Consider the following 13747-nt stretch of genomic DNA (forward strand, 5'->3'; position numbering starts at 1 on the left):
CTGTTGCCATTTCAGCACCGTTTTAAGGACCACCAACCCAAGTCGAGATTTGAACCTGCGAACTCAGACTCAGAAGGACAGCGACTACACCAACTGAGCCAAATGAAAAGGAGGCGTTTGTTTTTATTGTTATAAATAGATGCAGTTAGCATATTTACAAAGGTTTTATGAGGTTCATTTATTAAGGCGTACGTTTTCCAACTGCCCTAAATGCACGAGACCGGACGGTAGAACTAGCTGGAAGCTAAAGAGACTTGCACGGATGTCGTTTCCTTCATTGTTTATTTTTCCAAACCAAAACTCCATGACATAACAGCCCCGAAGGGCCATCGCCTACCAAGCGACCAATGTTCAGCCCGAAGGCCTGCAGATTACGGGGTATTGTGCGGTCAGCATGACGAATCCTCTCCGCCGTTATTCTTGGCTTTCTAGACCGGGAGCTCCATCTCACCGTCAGATACCTGCTCAATTATGAGCACATGGGCTGAGTGTACCTCGAACCAGCCCTCAGATCCATATAAAAATCCCTGACTGGCCGGGAATCGAACCTGGGGCTTCCGGTAAGAGACAGACAGGCTACCCATTCACCGCGATGCCAGCTGTTTACTTTTAGGTCTCTTTATTTTAGAATTTTACTGTAGGCATCCTGCATTCCATTCCCGGCACTGACAGATTTAAGAAAGGTATGGGATGGGGAAGATGCAGCCTTGTTGGTGGGTACAATAGAGTTGGCCTTGAGTCTTCCGTAATCTAAATACCTACTACCTGGAAGGTAGTAAACTTCAGAGGTCGTAATACCAAAGTGGTTACTTTTTTATGAAGACAAATTAAACCAAGATTCTACTTCCTTACAAACGAAGAACGATATTATCTATTTTACGAAGAGTTTCAATAATGCCGCCGGTTTATGTTAAGGGTACAGAAGCTATGATTTCTATTGTTGGATGTAATTACATGGCAACAATCAAAACCATCAATATCTACTCAAGATCCGTCACCGCACTCGGTACGACCGGCTTTCTTTTCATATCCACCAGGCGAGTTGGCCGTGCGGTTAGGGGCGCACAGCTGTGCGCTTGCATCCGAGAGATAGTGGGTTCGAGCACCACTGTAGGCAGCCCTAAAATGATTTTTCGTGGTTTCCCATTTTCAGACTAGGCAAATGCCGGGGGTGAACTTTAATTAAGTTGACAATCCGGAGATAAAAATCGATATTTTGGTCATTTTTGTGAAATTTTTATGACTGAATTTGAAACGATTTTCTTTTTTCTTGTCACGAATTTATTCAGCTGAATTCAAAAAATTATCGCTGTAATAATGCTTTGTTTGCCAATTGTAATTTTACATTTAAATCCCATTTTCTCCCATAAAATTCTGCCAAATGTAATAAAATTTGTATTGTATACTGTATGTATCACAGCTATATTAAGAAACCTGCGTATGGAATTTTTGATTGCAGAATTTTTCAAGTAGTAGGGATTTTTAAGTCCAAAATTTTAGAACGTAAAAATTACACAAACTTTAGTACGATATATCTCCGTACATAAATTTTGTACAGAAAAATCGATACCTAGTGCTTTTAAAAGATGTATTATCTACCTAATCACCAATACACATTAACAGGTTAATAAAATTTCATAAAGAAAATGGAATTAAAAATGTCAAAAGGAACATTTGTTTTGGAAAACTATTAATTGTATATGAAAAATGTTAGTGATATCTCTATTTTTTTGTAGGTGGCATCCCCACAATGTTTCATGAAAATCCAGGCTTTAGGTAAAAACATGTTTTTATCTCCGGAGTTTCGCCTTAAGGCCACGACCGCTTCTTTCCCACTCCTAGCCCATTCCTTTCCCATCTTTGCCACAAAACCTACGGTGCGAGGTAAAGCAAATTCTGAATAAAATATTTTCACAACCCCTTCCAAGTGAATGTTGTATCCACGCTACTGGCCTGAAATTATTTTGCGTGTACCCCACTGCATCCACTCACCATTTAAGGTACAAAGTAATCCCGAAGCATGGTCGGATACTCAAAATACACCATCATAAATGGTGCGGTTATGGTTCAAAAGTACTAAAAAAAGGTAAGGGACGGAATCTAGTGTTTTAAGTAGAATCCGAATCAATAGAACGTGACTTCCCAAGTGACTTCGTATGCGATTCAAGCCTCGGCCGTCTTGATGAAAAGATAGAACCATTGGAACTGAGTTATCACGCCTGCTAATAACAAAATAGTTACCCGCACTTTTAATTGTGTCATTTGAGGTTCCAATCAGCTCCCGGGCATTTGATATAATATATAGGCATTCGCGATCTGTCTTGCTACTGTTAGAATTGAAAATCGTCTTCATAACTTACCGAGAATGCACATAGTTTGGCTTCTTTATGACAAAACGGTCCATCTTCAAAAAAAGTTACATATATGGCACAAAATGAGGAACTAACGTGTAGCTCGCAATCTTGTCACAGTCTTCCCAACGCTGCAACTTAAACACAGAACGTCTCTCAACCACGGTACAACCCCAGAATTCCTAGGATATTGTTGTTTCCTAGAACCGATGTGAAAAAGCTGATACGAAGTTGTAAGCTTGTACATGTTTCTGGTCGTGGCCCCCGTTATCTCGGTGGTCACGTTCTGGCCCCCTAGTGAGTAATCGCTTTCTAATTGCCCTTTTCCTCATCTTCTGACATTTGTCAACACACGGTTATATTCCAATACTGAGGCCTCTACAGGGAAATATCGCCGCGCATCTCAATCCTAAGTGGTTTCGTTTCATTCAAGCAGTTCATATATGGAGAATTATGTATGGCAGTAGTATAATGGGAGAGTTCGGCCGCCACCTCCACCTCAGGCTCCCAGTGGCCACCTCCACCTCCACCTCAGCCAGAGGCCTCCCAGTGGCCACCTCCACCTCCACCTCAGCCAGAGGCCTCCCAGATGCCTCCTCCACCTCCCGCGGGAAATTTGAATTTGTAAACAAAGCCACGTGCTTTTTGACAGCTGTCATCGACAACAACGCATCGCTAACCTCAGTACTGCCATCTTGACGGGCCTAAACCTCAGTAGTGCCAACTTAACCTAACTAGCGCGAGGTAAACAAAGCCACGTGCTTTTTGACAGCCACGTGCCTTTTGACAGCTGTCATCCGCCATCTTTAAACTACAGAGCGCTGTGCTACCCTCTTTCGTCACCTGTCATCGGCAGTGCTGCCATCTTGACGGGTCTAAACCTTAGTGCTACCAACTTAACCTAACTAGCGCGAGGTAAACAAAGCCACGTGCAGCTGTCATCCGCCATCTTTAATCTATAGAGCACAGTGCTGCCCTCTTTAGCTACTTACCTTTGAAATGTGGTGGCGGATAATTTGAAAAATGCTTTTTGACAGCAGCCATCTTGCATCGCAAACCTCAGTGCTGCCCTCTTTAGCTAGATACCTGTGGTGCAGACAATTCCACGTGACAGCAGCCATCTTTAATCAAGAGAGCACCGTGCTTCCCTCTATGTGGTGGCGGCAAATTGAAAAATTCCACGTGCTCTTGTTTGGAAACAAACTCACGTGCTTTTTTTGACAGCTACCAACCGCCATCTTTAATCACAGTGCTGCACTCTATGTGGTGGTGGTAAATTCCACGTGCTCTTGTTGGGAAACAAAGCCACGTGCTTTTTTTGACAGCTGTCATCCGCCATCTTTGAGCACTGTGCTGCGGGCAATTTCGTCAGCTGTCATCCGCCATCTTTGAGAACAGTGCTGCACTCTGTGGTGGCGGTAAATTCCACGTGCTTTACAAACCTATGCGCTTTTCTGACAGCTGTCATCCGCCATCTTTGAGAACAGTGCTGCCCTCTATGTAGCGGTGGCAAATTCCAAGTGCTTTACAAACCTATGCGCTTTTCTGACAGCCGTCATCCGCCATCTTTGAGAACAGTGCTGCCCTCTATGTGGTGACGGCAAATTCCACGTAGAAACAAAGCCATGTGCTTTTTTGACAGCTGTCATCCGCTATCTTTAATCACCGTGCTGCCCGGTGGCGGCAAATTCCACGTGCTCTTGTTTGGAAACAAAGCTATGTGCAGCTGTCATCCGCCATCTTTAATCACCGTGCTGTCCCCTCTTTAGTTACTTACCTTTGACAGCTATCATCCGCCATCTTTAATCACCGTGCTGCCCGGTGGCGGCAAATTCTACGTGCTCTTGTTTGGAAACAAAGCCATGTGCTTTTTTGACAGCTGTCATCCGCCATCTTTAATCACCGTGCTGCCCGGTGGCGGCAAATTCCACGTGCTTTACAAACCTATGTGCTTTTTTGACAGCTGTCATCCGCCATCTTTAAGCTGTAAATCCCCGATTCTCATGTTAGAAGTTGTAAAACAGATTCTTAATCCGAGTTCTTTGACGTCAGGAAGGGCAACCGGTCGAAACAATAGTGTATGACGTGAGAGGCTAGATACTGCCAGTTTTGCATCAGGAAGGGCGACTAGTCTTAAAACAAATTCTTGTGATTTAAAAATCTTAGTTTTGCGTCAGGAAGGGCATCCGGCCGTAAAACAATAGTTCGCGATTTAAAATCTAAGAAGTGCATCCAGCTGTAAATCCCCGATTCCCCGTGTTAGACGTTGTAAAACAGATTCTTAATCCGAGTTGCCAGGAAGGGGGCAGCCGGTTGAAAACTATAGTGTATGAGGTTAGATACTGCTAGTTTTGCATCAGGAAGGATAACTCAACAAATTCATGCGATTTAAACACATTTTTATTCCCAAGAGAATCGAACCCGAGACTACCGGGTGAGAGGCATGCATACTGTAGGCTATAGATTTGTTCTACTGTCCTTGAAGCATCGGCACAGTCATTCTGAGCGAGTTGTGGGGAATGCGTGTATTAGCTGAAATTGTACACGTATCTTCCGGCTCGACCTTGAACGAGGACACTGCGTGCTTGTAACTCGCGAACGTCTTCTTAGCTGAGTCCCATGTAAGCTCTTAAAACACAGTACTAATTAAGGTTGTAAAATATTCTGAAATAGTACTCCTCTGTGGTGTAGTAGTTAGCTGCTACCCTCGGAGGTCCGAGTTCGATTCCTGGCTCTGCCACGGAATGTGTAGCATTTAGCCTATGTAAGTTCCTAACGTAAAATATCATGATTGTACGGAGAGGTTAAAACACATCAACAGCCCTTACTTATTGCTAGCTTTCTTGCACACCCCGCCTCACACCATAGTTTTACGACCGGCTGCCCTTCCTGACTAGGATTTTAAATCGCAGTATACGTGATAAATTTGTTGTAGCGGGTTTTATAACTAGATATCCCGGTACCGACACATAGCCTACTCCCGCTGAAGAAGCCTGCACAAGGCTTATTGCCTCCATCCGACAAATGAATCACCGTCAAGTCTTGTACTCAAAAAATCATTTTCGAAGGAGTCTGCACAAGGTTTAACGTCCCCATCAACAGCCCTTACTTAATGCTGGCTTTCTTGCACACCCCGCCTCACACCATAGTTTTACGACCGGCTGCTCTTCCTGACTAGGATTTTAAATCGCAGTATACGTGATAAATTTGTTGTAGCGGGTTTTATAACTAGATATCCCGGTACCGACACATGGCCTACTCCCGCTGAAGAAGCCTGCACAAGGCTTATTGCCTCCATCCGACAAATGAATCACCGTCAAGTCTTGTACTCAAAAAATCATTTTCGAAGGATTCTGCACAAGGTTTAACGTCCCCATCAACAGCCCTTACTTATAGCTAGCTTTTTTGCACACCCCGCCTCACACCATAGCTTTATACGGCCGGTTGCCCTTCCTGACTAGGATTTTAAATCGATATCCCGACATAGCCTACTCCTACCGAAGAAGCCAGCTTAACACCTCCATCCAACAAATGAATCACCCTCAAACACTCTTCAATCATTCTCGCTACTTCGGAAGATAGCGGGTTCGAACTGGAAGCCGTAAATGTTAGGCGAGGGACCTACGCGATCGTCATTGCATGATCTAGCCGGATGCCCTTCCCGACGGTATAAGTTGCCAGGATTTGAATCGCGTACCCCGACTAGAAGAAGCCTGCACATAGCTTAACGCCTCCATCCGACGAATGAATCACCCTCAAACACTCTTCAATCATTCTCGCTACTTCGGGGATAGCGGGTTCGAACTAGAAGCCGTAAATGCTAGGCGAGGGGCCTGCGCGATCGTCATTACATGATCTAGCTTTAGCTCAATACCTACAGGTAAGGAATACCGCGGATGTACCCTCGAGAAGTCGAGGATCACACGCTAACTTTCCAAGGCTCGAACTCTTAAATTCTGACACCTCGACGTCAACAGGAGGTTCGATTCCGGCTTAAATACGTCAGCCTGCGGGACTACAGGAGTGCTCTTGTTGCATTCGTTCCGACTGTACTGCAGTTGTCAGCGATTTTCACATCCGCTTGGTAACAAGCAGCATATTTACTCACCGCAGCCTGCGTGAAGTGCTTACAGTTCTCTGTATGCGTTTATCACGTACACATCTCCCGTCTAAGTACTGTCTGCTGTGAATATTATTCTTCAGCCTTTATCTTAAGGTAAGCTAGAACTGTTAGTTACTGTCTGCAAAGCAACTTCTACGCTAGGTAATAGACATCTACATTCATATATGTTTGTTCTTTTCTTTTTAGGTACCGTTCGAGTTACAAGCTTGAAAGTACGCATTTTATTCATCCGAGTAACAGTCTGCAGCACATGCATTTTTAAGGTATGTTTTCGAACTTTGAGTTGTAAAGATAACTAGGCTAGCTGATACACCCTACACTACATTCATATATGTTCGTTCTTTTCTTTTTTAGGTACCGTTCGAGTTACAGGCTTGAAAGTACGCATTTTATTCATCCGAGTAACAGTCTGCAGCACATTCATTTTTTTTAAGGTATGTTTTCGAACTTTGAGTTGTAAAGATAACTAGGCTAGCTGATACACCCTACACTGCATTCATATATGTTTATTCTTTTCTTTTTAGATTCGACCAGAATATTATCATTCAAGTTTCAGGCTTGAACGCACGCATTTTATTCATCCGAGTAACAGTTTGCAGCGCGAAGATTTTAAGGTATGTCTGACCTCTATTCGTTGAAACTTGGTTTCTTCTAAAACATCGTAACTTTAGTCTATTGATAAATAGTTGTTCTCTTTAATCCTTACGCGGGGTACGTACATAGCTATGTCTGCCCTCAACGGGCTGAAACTTGGTTTCTTCTGTAACTTTAAGCTAATCATAAATAGTTGTTCTCTTTAATCTACATACTATAGACGTGGTATAATTTCAAACACGCACACATAGCTATGTCCGTCCTCAACAGGCTTAAACTTGGTTTCTTCTGAACATCGTAACTTTAGTCTATTGATAAATAGTTATTTTCTTTAATCTGCATGTCATAGAAGAGGTTAATCTTATAATTTCAAACACGCACGCATAGCTATGTCCGTCCTCAACAGGTTGAAAGTTGGTTTCTTCCGAACATCGTAACTTTAGTCTATTGATAAATAGTTGTTCTCTTTAATCAACATACTATAGACGAGGTGCGTACATAGCTATGTCTGCCCTCAACGGGTTGAAAGTTGGTTTCTTCTGTAACTTTAAGCTAATCATAAATAGTTGTTCTCTTTAATCCTCACGCTATAGACGTGGTATAATTTCAAACACGCGTACACATAGCTATGTCTGCCCTCAACAGGCTGAAACTTGGTTTCTTCTGTAACTTTAAGCTAATCATAAATAGTTGTTCTCTTTAATCTACATACTATAGACGTGGTATAATTTCAAACACGTACACATAGCTATGTCCGTCCTCAACAGGCTCAAACTTGGTTTCTTCTGTAACTTTAAGCTAATCATAAATAGTTGTTCTCTTTAATCTACATACTATAGACGTGGTATGATTTCAAACACGCACACATAGCTATGTCTGCTCTCAACGGGCTGAAACTTGGTTTCTTCTGTAACTTTAAGCTAATCATAAATAGTTGTTCTCTTTAATCTACATACTATAGACGTGGTATAATTTCAAACACGCACACATAGCTATGTCTGCCCTCAACAGGTTGAAAGTTGGTTTCTTCCGAACATCGTAACTTTAAGCTAATCATAAATAGTTGTTCTCTTTAATCCTCACGCTATAGACGTGGTATAATTTCAAACACGCACACATAGCTATGTCTGACCTCAACGGGTTGAAACTTGGTTTCTTCTGTAACTTTAGTCTATTGACAAATAGTTATTTTCTTTAATCTGCATGTCATAGAAGAGGTTAATCTTATAATTTCAAACATGCACGCATAGCTATGTCTGACCTCAGCAGGCTGAAACTTGGTTTCTTCCGAACATCGTAACTTTAAGCTAATCATAAATAGTTGTTCTCTTTAATCAACATACTATAGACGTGGTATAATTTCAAACACGTACACATAGCTATGTCTGCCCTCAACGGGCTGAAACTTGGTTTCTTCTAAAACATCGTAACTTTAGTCTATTGACAAATAGTTATTTTCTTTAATCTGCATGTCATAGAAGAGGTTAATCTTATAATTTCAAACATGCACTCATAGCTATGTCTGACCTCAGCAGACTGAAACTTGGTTTCTTCCGAACATCGTAACTTTAAGCTAATCATAAATAGTTGTTCTCTTTAATCAACATACTATAGACGTGGTATAATTTCAAACACGCACACATAGCTATGTCTGCCCTCAACGGGCTGAAACTTGGTTTCTTCTGTAACTTTAGTCTATTGACAAATAGTTATTTTCTTTAATCTGCATGTCATAGAAGAGGTTAATCTTATAATTTCAAACACGCACGCATAGCTATGTCTGACCTCAGCAGGCTGAAACATGGTTTCTTCTAAAACATCGTAACTTTAGTCTGTTGATAAATAGTTGTTCTCTTTAATCCTCACGCTATAGACGAGGTGCGTACATAGCTATGTCTGCCCTCAACGGGCTGAAACTTGGTTTCTTCTGTAACTTTAAGCTAATCATAAATAGTTGTTCTCTTTAATCTACATACTATAGACGTGGTATAATTTCAAACACGTACACGTAGCTATGTCCGTCCTCAACAGGCTTAAACTTGGTTTCTTCTAAAACATCGTAACTTTAGTCTATTGATAAATAGTTATTTTCTTTAATCTGCATGTCATAGAAGAGGTTAATCTTATAATTTCAAACACGCACGCATAGCTATGTCTGACCTCAGCAGGCTGAAACTTGGTTTCTTCTGAAACATCGTAACTTTAGTCTATTGATAAATAGTTGTTCTCTTTAATCCTCACGCTATAGACGAGGTGCGTACATAGCTATGTCTGCCCTCAACAGGCTGAAACTTGGTTTCTTCTAAAACATCGTAACTTTAGTCTATTGTTAAATAGTTATTTTCTTTAATCCGCATGCCATAGGAGAGGTTAATCGTATAATTTCAAACTCACAGTCATGTCCGACCTCTATAGGTTGAACATCGCAACTTTAGGCTAATCTCTATTGGTTGTTCTCTTTTCAGATGTTTCCCTGCTCGCAGTGTGATATAACGTTTACAAGAAGAGATGCCCTCACACGACATTCACAAACCAAACATAGAGAAGCGTCTACGTTCACCTGCGAGCAGTGTGAGACATCGTTTACAAGGCGAGATAACTTCATGCGCCATATGAAATCAAAACACCCTAGCATAACATCTGCTTTATGTGATGTTTGCGGGCTGTACTTCGCTAATGTAGAGCAATACCAGGCTCACTTAGCAGAGGTACATCAAATATCTACTTGCCCTCAGGTAGTAGTAGGGAAAAAGCGTGCAGCTACTGATGTAGCTGTAGAAAGTACTAGTAGTAAAAAACCTAGGAAAAATGAACTTCAAACTATTCACTGCGAGCACTGTAACACTGATGTACCATCTTCACATTTTCAGGGACACTTACGGAGTAATGCGCATAAAAATAATGCGTGTAGAAGTGGTAGTAACGCAAACATCGAGGAAATTAATACAGCATTTAAAAGTAGGATTGCTAGTTACCGAATTCGCACCAGTCAAAAGTTTCAGAGCACTTCAAACTTTTTAAATTGCGTTCAACCGGATGTACAACAGCTTCTTGCTAAATCTTTGTCCAATCATAGTTTATTTAAAGTTAATTTTGAACTTTTCGCCTTGTACATTAAAAGCACGGATGAATCCGAAATAACGGACATTAAATCATTTAATACGAAGAATTTTGTCATAAGTGGGTCGACTAATTTTGGTGATGTACTTAGGGATGTCTCTAACATTATTTCAACTAAGAGCGAGGAATTTCAGGAAAAGGAATCAGGGTGGGCTTTAGTTGAAATAATGTATCTAGAAGTTAACATCAATAAGTACAATCCTATGCGTGGATCTTCGCACATCGAGCTGCCGACATGGATTCAGCGAAAAGAAGCTGTTGTAAACATCCAAAACAATGACGAAGCATGTTTTGCATGGGCGGTGATGTCGGCTTTAAATCCTGCTAAATCGAATGTAGCGTATAGAACGTCATCGTATCCACACTATTCAACGCAGCTAAATTTCGATAGTATAGAATTTCCTGTGCAGATAAAGGATATTAAGCGCTTTGAGGAACTAAATAACATTAGTATTAATGTGTATGGTGTAGGGAAAAAGTCTGTAGTAGGTCCTCTGTATTATACATGTCATAAGAAGAGTACTCACGTTAATTTACTCTATATTGAAAACAGTGAGAATAGCCACTTTTTCTGGATTAAAAATCTGAGTAGACTTGTTGGCAGTCAGTTGTCAAAAGATAAGTGTAAAAAGTGGCTATGTGATGGATGCTTGCAGTATTTTAAAACTGAAGATCAGTTAACGAAGCATTCCGAGAATGACTGCAATCATGTACGTACAGAGATACCTACTACAGGCAATAATGTTTTAAAATTTACAAATTTTCACAAGCAGATGTGGGTACCGTTCGTGATTTATGCAGACTTTGAAGCCATCCTCACGCCATGCAACACATGCTCACCTAATCCTGACAACTCTTTCACTAATACTACGCACATGCATGTCCCGTATAGCTTCGCGTATTACATCAAGTGTAGTTACGATAGTACGCTTAACAAGTTAGAGCTGTATCGAGGACATGATGCTGCTAAAGTATTTTTAGAAAGACTTGAAAGTGATGCAGTTCGTCTCGGTCGTATTCTGAATAGTAATATTCCTATGAAGCCACTCACCGAAATTCAGTTAAATGATCATGAACGTGCTACAAAGTGTAGCATTTGTGATGGGGAATTTTCCGAAAATGACCCTAAAGTTTTTGATCATGATCATTTAACTGGTTTCTACAGATGTGCCGCTCATTATAGCTGTAATCTTAAGTATAGAGTTCCTAAATTTATCCCTGTAATTTTTCATAACTTATCTGGTTACGACTCTCATTTCATCATTTCACAATTTGGAGCTTCGGATGAAAAAGTAGATATAATCCCTCAGAATAAAGAGCGGTACATTGCGTTTGCAAAGTCTGTAAAAGTAGATGCTGAGCATTCTATAAAACTGAGATTCCTTGACTCGTTTCGCTTTATAGCGAGTAGCCTCGATAAACTTTCTAGTCATTTACAGCCTGAACAATTTACAGAAATTCGACGCGTTTTCCCTGAAGAAGCGCAGTTTAATTTACTTCGGCGTAAGGGTGTTTTTTGTTATGAATATCTCGACTGCTTAGACCGCCTCGAAGAACGTGCCTTACCATCGAAACAATCCTTTTACAGCTCGCTGAATTCAGCAGATATTAGTGATGATGACTATTTACATGCGCAACATATCTGGGAGCAGTTCCACATTCAAACGCTGGGTGAATACTCTGATTTATATTTAAAGACAGATGTACTTTTGTTAGCTGATGTTTTTGAAAATTTTCGCTGTGTTTGCATGAACACCTACAGCCTTGACCCATGTCAGTATTTTACTGCACCTGGGTTAAGTTGGGACGCGATGTTAAAATACACGCGTGTGAATTTGGAACTGCTGTCCGATATCGATATGGTGCACTTTATAAAAGCATCCATTCGAGGCGGTCTGAGTCAGTGCAGTGGCCGGTATTCGAGTGCTAATAATAAGTACATGCCGAGTTTCGATTCCAGTCAGGAATCTCGGTATATCGTTTACCTCGATGCTAATAATCAGTATGGGTGGGCGATGAGTCAGCATCTACCGGTGAGTGGTTTCCGCTGGCTGACGCAGTGCGAAATTGATGCTTTACAGCTACACGCCCTAGGTGATGAAGCTGATAAAGGTTATTTCCTCGAAGTTGACTTACAGTATCCTAAAGAGTTACATACTTCTCATAATGACCTACCGTTCTGCCCTGAAAATATGAAGTCCCCGTACATTGCATCAACGACGAAAATGCTCATTGCTAATTTATGCGATAAATCTAAGTATATCATTCATTACCGAAATTTAAAACAGTGTTTGCAGCATGGTTTGAAGTTATCCAAAATTCATCGCGTACTAGAATTTAATCAGTCACCGTGGCTAAAGCCATATATCGATCTGAACAATAATTTAAGAACGAATGCGGTTAACGAGTTTGAAAAAGATTTCTACAAGCTCATGAATAACAGTGTGTTTGGTAAGACTATGGAGAATGTTGACAAACGCGTTGATGTAAAATTGATTACAAACTGGGATAATATTAAGAAAAGGTATGGTGCTAACTATTTAATAAGTAAACCAAATTTCCACAGCTGCACCATCATACATGAGAATTTAGTTATTATACAGATGAATCGTGTCAAGGTTAAGTATGACAAACCTACCTACGTCGGCTTCGCAGTACTTGAATTGGCTAAAACACTCATGTATGAATTCCATTACGATTATATGATGAAGAAGTACGCGCATAATGCGCAATTGCTCTACACAGATACCGATTCGTTTATTTATCAAATCAAAACTGATGACTATTACAATGATATAAAGCCAGACTTGGGTAGGTTTGATACGAGTAACTATCCTGCAGATAATCAATATCATCTACCGCTAGTGAACAAAAAGATTCTAGGTAAAATGAAAGATGAATGTGCTGGGAATATTATCGATTCATTTGTAGGTACTAAATCCAAGTCATATTGCATAAAACTCTTAAATGAATTACAAATAAAGAGATTGAAGGGGGTTAAAAAGAATGTCGTTCAGAATCAGCTAAGTTTTGAAAACTATAACAATTGCATTAAAAGTAATCCACCTGTTTTGCATAAGCAAATGTCTGTCATTAGAAGCAAGAAGCACCAGTTGTACACTCATTTAATTAGTAAGGTAGCCCTTAATAGCGATGATTGTAAACGGTTTGTCATCCCAAATTCTACCAACACGCTAGCCTGGGGGCATAGTAGTATTGATAAGTACTACTTTACATAAACATTATGCTAGAGGTGTGTGTACTTACGTTACGCTGTCTTACATCACAAAGAGGTACGCTGAGAGTGTAGTACGGCAAGTTTAAACTTGTACATTCAAGAATTGCATCGAGAAGTACGCAAAACATCACTGGGGTAAAATGATTCGAGATAAAACGTGTACATACAAGATGTAAATAAATAATGTAGAATTAGCATATTCTTTTATTTTAGGTTAGGTATCACCTTCCTCCCGCTCCTTATTTGCAAGATAGAGTTTTTGTTTATTACTCATAGAAGAAGAAAGAAGGTGATGAGCAGTTTCGTAAGTATAGTTCGGTA

The sequence above is a fragment of the Anabrus simplex genome, chromosome 2 (assembly GCF_040414725.1).
Source record: "Anabrus simplex isolate iqAnaSimp1 chromosome 2, ASM4041472v1, whole genome shotgun sequence".
Lineage (NCBI taxonomy): Eukaryota > Metazoa > Arthropoda > Insecta > Orthoptera > Tettigoniidae > Anabrus > Anabrus simplex.